Source organism: Phyllopteryx taeniolatus, unplaced genomic scaffold, assembly GCF_024500385.1.
Source record: "Phyllopteryx taeniolatus isolate TA_2022b unplaced genomic scaffold, UOR_Ptae_1.2 contig_44, whole genome shotgun sequence".
In the NCBI taxonomy this organism is placed as follows: domain Eukaryota; kingdom Metazoa; phylum Chordata; class Actinopteri; order Syngnathiformes; family Syngnathidae; genus Phyllopteryx; species Phyllopteryx taeniolatus.
Genome location: NW_026903382.1, coordinates 52,338 through 60,107, shown reverse-complemented (window position 1 = coordinate 60,107; position 7,770 = coordinate 52,338). Strand labels below are relative to the sequence as shown.

At 41.6% G+C, this 7,770-nt stretch overlaps 2 non-coding genes across 2 annotated transcripts; one reads left to right on the top strand and one right to left on the bottom strand.

The window, feature by feature from the left end:
* Window positions 1-3,906: 3,906 nt before the first annotated feature.
* Window positions 3,907-3,979, bottom strand: trnav-aac (transfer RNA valine (anticodon AAC)). Its single transcript has one exon. It is a non-coding gene; the product is annotated as a tRNA-Val (tRNA).
* Window positions 3,980-4,978: 999 nt separating this feature from the next.
* Window positions 4,979-5,051, top strand: trnav-cac (transfer RNA valine (anticodon CAC)). The gene has a single exon. It is a non-coding gene; the product is annotated as a tRNA-Val (tRNA).
* Window positions 5,052-7,770: the final 2,719 nt, after the last annotated feature.

Below are 7,770 nucleotides of genomic sequence, written 5' to 3'. Positions count from 1 at the left end.
CACACCAATTCATTCCTTCAGTTACGTCGGCCATGTTAGTATTGACAGGTGTAAACTGAATATGCGGTTGTTCTAACAATTATATTTTTTTCATTTTTTGCTTGTTTGAAAAGGTAAATAGTTGTGAGTTGATGAAAGCGGTTGTGGAGTGTGTGGTGTGTACGCAGAGCGGGTGCATAAGCACCACATGTGCGCATTTTTCCATAAGAACCGCAGCTGCTGCTGCATACCTCTCGCAGTCAGATGCACGTGCTACTATTGGTTCTGACAAAACACTCGTGTGTCGTAGCACCTTTCTTTCGCCCCGTATTAGTTGGTACAATACTGCAGCGGCAGTATGAGTTTTGTTAGAGATGTCCAAATGAAACGGTAGTTTATAGTTAGGAAGTGCCAAAGCAATGGCTTGACTTAATTCTTGTTTAATTTGTATGAAGAGTTCTTTCTCATCATGTGTCCAATTGAGTTTAGCCGACAGATTTCTTAATCCTTCTCGTTTAAGTGCCAATGAAATGTGAGGCGCGGAAAATGGCATTTTAAACCAAGGCAATAAATCCGATGTCAGTTCAACCACTGCCCCAACACCCTCTTGTCCCACCACTATTCTATCAGTTGGTAAAATACCATGAGTGTCTGATAGTTTTCAAAAATTCTTGTTGATAAATCAAATCATGTTCTCTATCATCGAACAAGGTACAATGTAGAGGGTCAGGGGGTGGCACGAATGGCCCCAAGGACACAATCCACGTCTTCCACTCCGCAAATGCCTGCAGCACGCTGTTATTTGACACGTCGAGCAGTCCCCAATAGATGTCAACAACAGGAGTCACAGTTTTTTGTTGGACACATGTCAGCACATGTGTACGCAGGTCTCCTTTGACCGGCAGCAGGGTTCCATCTGGAAACACAATGTCAAGTCTGTGTACTACACAGACAATGGCAGCATTATATTTTTGTAAAATGTCTCTTTGGCTCATTTCCCCTGCCTCGTCCTGTTGTTTCACTGCGTCCTCTGGGCAGCAGGTTGGGACAACAGTTGGCAGTGTGTCCCTCTTGTCCACAGGCGTAACAACTGTAGTTACTCTGTGCTTCAGCAGGGCCTCGACAGAAGAAGAAGAAGAAGAAGAAGAAGAATCATCTTTTATTGTCATGAACATGCATGCATGCACGCACACGAAATTTGTTCTCTGCATTTAACCCATCACAGTGAACACATACACATGTTAGTGGAACACACTGGAGTAGGGGGCAGCTGAAGCGCCCGGGGAGGATTTCGGGGTATCAGTGTCTTGCTCAAGGACACCACAGCCATGAGTCCGGGGGATGTTGGCGGATGGTCCAGTCGGGGTTTTGAACCTAGGTCCCCCACGGTGGCAGGCGATGATCTTAACCATTGTGCAACGTGTCCAGTTTTTCCACATGCAAAGAATCTTATGGAGTTCGCGCCGCGGGAGTGACCCCTGAAACCTCCTCTGACCCCCCCTCTAGTCTGCTGGTGTAGTAGCAAAGTGGCCCACATCGGGTCCTGCGACATTCGTTGAGGTGCCATGACAGGTAGTGCCTGGTTTTTTTCTTTTTGATACATTTTCTCTGGCAGCGCCTCGTTGGAGTTTGAGCAAGGTTTTCTGCATTTGTTCTATCTCACTGTTTTCAGAAGTCTTTTTGTCTGTCCATCTTTTCATAAAGTGAAGTCCTGTTAGTTCTGGGTATAGTAAGGAAGTTTGTGGTGCCTGCAGATATGGTGGGGTTTTTTATTTTTCAATTTCATCCTCCTTTCTTTCTGTTTTTTCCTTTTGCCATAATCATGGCATCATCTTTTGGTTCAATCATCCCCACCGATGCAACTACATTCATCACAGTAAACTAATCTAAAATCAACGATTTTAGAGTTTACTGCGGATTTCTTAAAGGCGGACGTTTTTTTTTTTTTTTTTTTAAGTTTTATTTCTACAACTAGTCTGTCTTTTAGACGGTGTAACTCAGGAAGCAAAGGCTCAGTCTTTCTGATTTGTCCTTCTTCCTCATTTTTATCAAACCACTTACTTATTTTCTCTCTTTCCTTTCTCTGTTTCTTCTCCCCTACATACCTTAGTCCCGTATAGTGTAACAGTAACTTTGTGAATTGCCACCTATTCCATCCTTTTCCCCCTTCGTGACCTGAATCTCCCAATGCTGATTTTAAATCTACATTCTGTGTACCTTCCTAAAGGCTTCCTGTGAACAAATGTTGAAAATTCGCTCTCATGCTTAAACACTTGGAGCAATAATGTCCAATGTTTTTGTAATGTGCATATCAAACAAGCTAATGATTGATTGAAATAGACTGTGAAGAAACTTTGACTCTTTGGGGTAAAATAGAAAATATGTGATCCAGAATAAAATCGATGTATATTTTGCAATGTAATGTATTATGTAACTATATCACACTGTACAGTTTGTCCTCTATGTATTTGTATTTGCTTTTATTTTGCTTTGTTTTACTGTTGTCTGCTCCCAGGTCAGCCTTGGAAATTAGAATCTGTTCTCAGTTGTCTGTATAAATAAAGTTATATTCAAATAAAAATAATACTGGATACCTTTCAAAAAGTGATAGTAACGTAAGGAGCTTCAAAGATTATGACAAAGCAGTTGGCCATATCAGGAGTCAGGAACGAGCTGACCACATGTCGGCGTTAGAAGAAGCCAAGGTGTCCCTTCAGATTTACTCGGCTACTTGCCGCATTTGTAGCTCGATACTATATATTGCTTGTTTGCCAATAAAGTTATCTTTTGTCAACAAGCTTGTATCAGCAGTCTCCTTCAAAATCATCTGTAACATTCGGGAGTAAGACAGGTTTGTCGTGAGGCTGTCCACCGGAAGGGACATGATTTATGTTGACTCCTGCCTGGCAGACGAGAAGTTCGTTCAACATCCAAGAGGGTACGGAGAGTGATAATGCCATACTGCGTACCAAAATACTGCAAGAATTTGACCAGAAACAACCCATGGGGTGCCCACATATTGTTCCATGAAAGGAGTACCGTACTGAGGGAAGTAATGGCTCACTAATTGCTGTTGAGCTCCTGGCAAGGACAATCAAGCCCGTGAAGATAGTGAGGATATTACCGGTGAAGACTCTAAAAAAATATTAGTCAACCTCTGTTGTCTGAAGCGAGCAGATAGGAGAGGGTGGGGGGATGCAACGTATGTTTTATAAAATATTAGTCGCGGATCTATTATTACACTTCACGAACTGGCCGTGCTAATTATCTTGGAGTAATGGAATACGTATATATATTGTGCTGTTTCTGTAAGGCAGTGGTTTCAAACATTTTTGTCGCGGACCACATTGAAGATACGGTTTTCCTCAGAAGGCCATTATGATTGTAAAACCATATCAATGTTTAATCGCCTCATCATATTATTACACATAGACAACAAATTGATGGATAACTAGTTTTGAAATCAGAGGTCAAGGATAATTGTTTGTTCAACTATTGTTCAAGGAACTGTAAAAGGGGTTTGGAGGCAAAACATGCTTACAATAGTTCATTACTATTTATTACGTATGAATATAATACAAAAATTTGGAACAGATTTTAGCAAGAATCATGGAAGTTGAGGCACATGATTTGCTTTGGAAACGAGGATGATGGGCTTTTTTGTTTTCCCGAAAAGAAGAGCCCCACCAAAAGATTTGATTCCCGACGGGGAGAAGGTTTTTGTCGAAGTTGTTTTTCAAGGCAGATTAATTTAAAAAATAATAACAATATTAAACAGGCCTTGCTCATACAAAGTTTTGACCCAGGAACCTTTCACACATGAGGTGCACATGCACATCCCAAAGCTACGGTATCTTCCATTACAGAACATCACCAGTACACCACATACAACAGCTCCCTGACAAGCAAGGAAGACAACACACAAGCTGTTTCCACCCGGTCTCAAACCAGGGACCTTTCGCGTGTTAGGCGAACGTGATAACCACTACACTATGGAAACCGTGGTGGCTGTAGTACCCAAAAGCGGAGATGGAGTTATTAACAGACCAGCCCACCAAGTTTCCAACTCAAGCAGAATTTAATATTTACAAATGATAAGCCATAATGGAGTATATTTAAGCATTACTGAAGTCTGAATTCTTTTGAGAGTGTTTTGAGCAGTTATCAAGCCAACCATCTTTTCTTTGTATTTCTACATCAATGGAATTCCTACGGCCATTTGTGCGTTTATTCGTGCTATCCTTGTCTTTTCGGACCTTAGCCTGTCTTTGTTTTACAACAGGGGTTGGGGTCTTCAAAGAAGTCTGTTTTGTGTCTTACGAGATAAGTGTTCGGCTGCGTTAATTCCAGGCTAAAATAATCCAACCTTAACAACTGGCGTCCAGGAGTTTTGGGGAGTTTTTTTTTCTTGTTCTGGCTTTGTCAGCAGCTGCTATGACACTAAAGCTTGTTCGAGAAATCTGATGGGCCCAAAAGCCACCGTGTCTCAAAGTCTTCATTCATTCCTGCCCGACGGAAGCCGGTGTTCTCCGGGGTGACCGACGGATCCATCCATCCATCCATTTTCTTAGCCACTTCTCCTCACTAGGGTTGCGGGTGTGCTGGAGACTATCCCAGCTATCTTCGGGCAGGAGGCGGGGTACATCCCGAACTGGTTGCCAGCCAATCGCAGGGCACAAATAAACAAACAACCATTGGCACTCACATTCACCCCTATGGACAACTTAGAGTCTTCAATTAACCTACCACGCATGTTTTTGGGATGTGGGAGGAAACCGGAGACCCCGGAGAAAACCCACGCAGGCACGGGGAGAACATGCAAACTCCATTTGAACCCTGGTCCTCAGAACTGTGAGGCAGATGCTCTAACCAGTCGTCCACCGTGTCGCCACATTATGACGTACCATTTGTAAATATTAAATTCTGCTTGTGAGTTGGTTACTTGGTGGGCTGTCTGTCAATGACTCCATGTCCGCCTTTGGGTACTACTGCCACAACTGTTTCTGTAGTGTAGTGGTTATCACGTTTGCCTCACACGCAAAAGGTCCCCGGTTCGAGACCGGGTGGAAACAGCTTTTGTGTCATCTTTCTTGCTTGTCAGGGAGTGTTGAAGTGGGAATCAGGACAGAGAGGCTGGAGACCAAATATGTCAAACTCAGTCCCATGATGTAATTATATTTGGCCTGCAAGACCATATTAAATGTGTATTAGAGCTGGCCCGCCAGTATATAGCACATGAGCCACTAATATTACAAATCCCAGAATGCTTTGCCCGTGTGTCGGGCCATCAGTCTCGACCGGCGAGCGCCCCTTCCCTTTCTGTTGCGGTCGTTAGCAACTATGCTACCGATCTCCTCGAGCAAATTTCCCATTCCCTTTCCCAAAAAGGGCCAAACGAAAGATGGAAAACGGTGAACTTCCAAGACAGGTGGGAGGCAGATTGTCTGTTCACTAAAGTCAAAGACCGACCTTTTTGTCGTGTGCGGAGCAACGTGGCTGGAACCAAGAATAGAACATCATTGAATTCATGTTTTGATTTTTTTATTGCCCTTTATCAACTCCTAGGCAGGGACTGTTAATAGTTTGAAGTTTGGATATTTATTGAAGAACATTCTTATTTTTTGGGTTGTTTTGTTGTTGGCCTTTGAAAAAAGATTGACGTCAAAAAGAAAGGTAGTTGGAGATAGATAAATAGAAGATGGAGAGACAGAAGAATTCATGTTCTCTATTTAAATACAAAACAACAAACAATACCACTGATGTCTCGCAAATTTGATTTCTCATGTTTATAATATCAAAGTTTGTTTATTCCAGATTCAGTGTTTAAGCAAAATTTAAGTTTCTTGTCAATGATAATCTTTAACATGACATTTGTGCAGAAAAGGGAAACTTGCACCTCGCAGTGATTTTTTTGGCCCTCGACGGCCCAATTTTTAATTTTGGGCCACCGTGAATTTGAGTTTGACACCCCTGCATTCACATGAAGTTGAAACTAAAGCTATACGCCACAAAGACCTAGCATACCGCTTCAAAACATCAAATTTAGCAGCGAAACTGGCTTTCTTAATTCAGTGGCCAGAAAAGGATTGCTTTCGACACAATATGCCAACTGTATTCAATCCTACCCAAAGTGCACCAGCATAATTGACTGTTTTGAAGTGTTTACAGTATTCAAAATCCCCGTGCATTAACAGGACGTGCACAGATGTGGTTCGACTATAAGCGTCACAATACACACACCAACCGGAGTCGTTTTATTTGTATCAAAAGCTTTTGGTGGGAGGACATCTGAAAAGGTCATGACACAACGGAGTGGTTATCTTGACAACATTCCAGTGGTGGGCTGTGAGTTTGGGACCTCGTTCTTCAATGATCTAATCCACCTCTCAATAACACCATCATGTCGCAAAAATAATGCTACACTTGTATCACTATGTGTGGCATTAAAAGAAGAGACAGAGGCATTCCCCATATTTGAGGATAAATGCCATTGTTACTAAAGCAAAAAACACAGTTACCGTTACATTTCAATCCGTCACCTCTGAACTGCTAGAGAAGTTGTCGTGTATACACTACAACATTACAGTTTAGAATCAACATTTATCTGATAACATGACAAAAACGTTAAATGTTTTTGTTTTTTGTTTTATAATCAGGGCAGGAAGCCGAGCCGGTGATTTTTTATTTATTTTGACTGGGAGAAGCCATTTTCCACCAGTGGGATTAAAAAAAAAATGCCAGTGATTTTTCATGTGTAGTGCCAAAGCCACAAATTAGAAGGAGGCGAGACAGCTTTGCAGTATGGAATAGATGTCGTTATTTGTTGGATTTATCTTACCCAACATTATAAAAAATAGACACAAAAGGAATGAAGACGCTGGTTTCTTTTTCTCATGAGGAGGGCGTATGGGAGATTGTTCAGATCACAGCCTCTCAACACGCTCTAAACAATCTCTCCCGTCGCTCCTGCATTTATTTGAAAATAGGGAGGTTTCTAAGTTTACAAGACATAACGTACTAAGCTACAAGACACAACACAAAACATTGGACCAACACCTGTCACGTCCCCGACCACATCCGATCACGTCCTTGGTCCAGGCGCCCTTCCATCGGATGATGCTGAGTCATCTTTTTGAAGGCGAGACATCTAAAATCGTCCATAATACTAATGCAAGCTAAGCAAATAAATGATAACTTCTAAAATATATTTAACAGTTATTTAATTATTTTATTATTTTATTATTTTACAATTACCGGTTTGATCCCTTCACGTGCATCTGGTTTTCATGGATATTGATGAATCCCTGGTCTATATTCTGTTTTGGGTCTAATTTGTACTGGTAAAATGATTCCTGCCGCGACTTTTGCTTCATTGTCTGAGTACAGATAATCTATAGTAATTTTAGCAGGTGTTGCATGTCGTAACCTTTTCTCATATCAATGTCTACTTTGTAGGGTGTGATGCCAGCTACGGCCTTTTTCACATCCTCATTAGTCCAGCTCCGATAGACCAAAATAGTATCTTTTTTGGTCCTCTTGGACGTTTGGATTTGCCACCTCAATCATTCTTTTCACACTTTATTCTCAACCATCTTTTTCCTCACTTACTCTTACCACAGGTCCTCTCTCGTCATCTTTCTGTCTTTGAAACAACATTTCTTTATCCCTACCTGCCTGTCTTTTCTGTTCACTTGCTAAGTCCTTCTTTTTCTTACTTCCTTTTTCTCTTTTAGACACCCTGTTTAGCCAGAAGAATAAGTCGTCATATCCCTCTTTTTCTATTTTTTATAT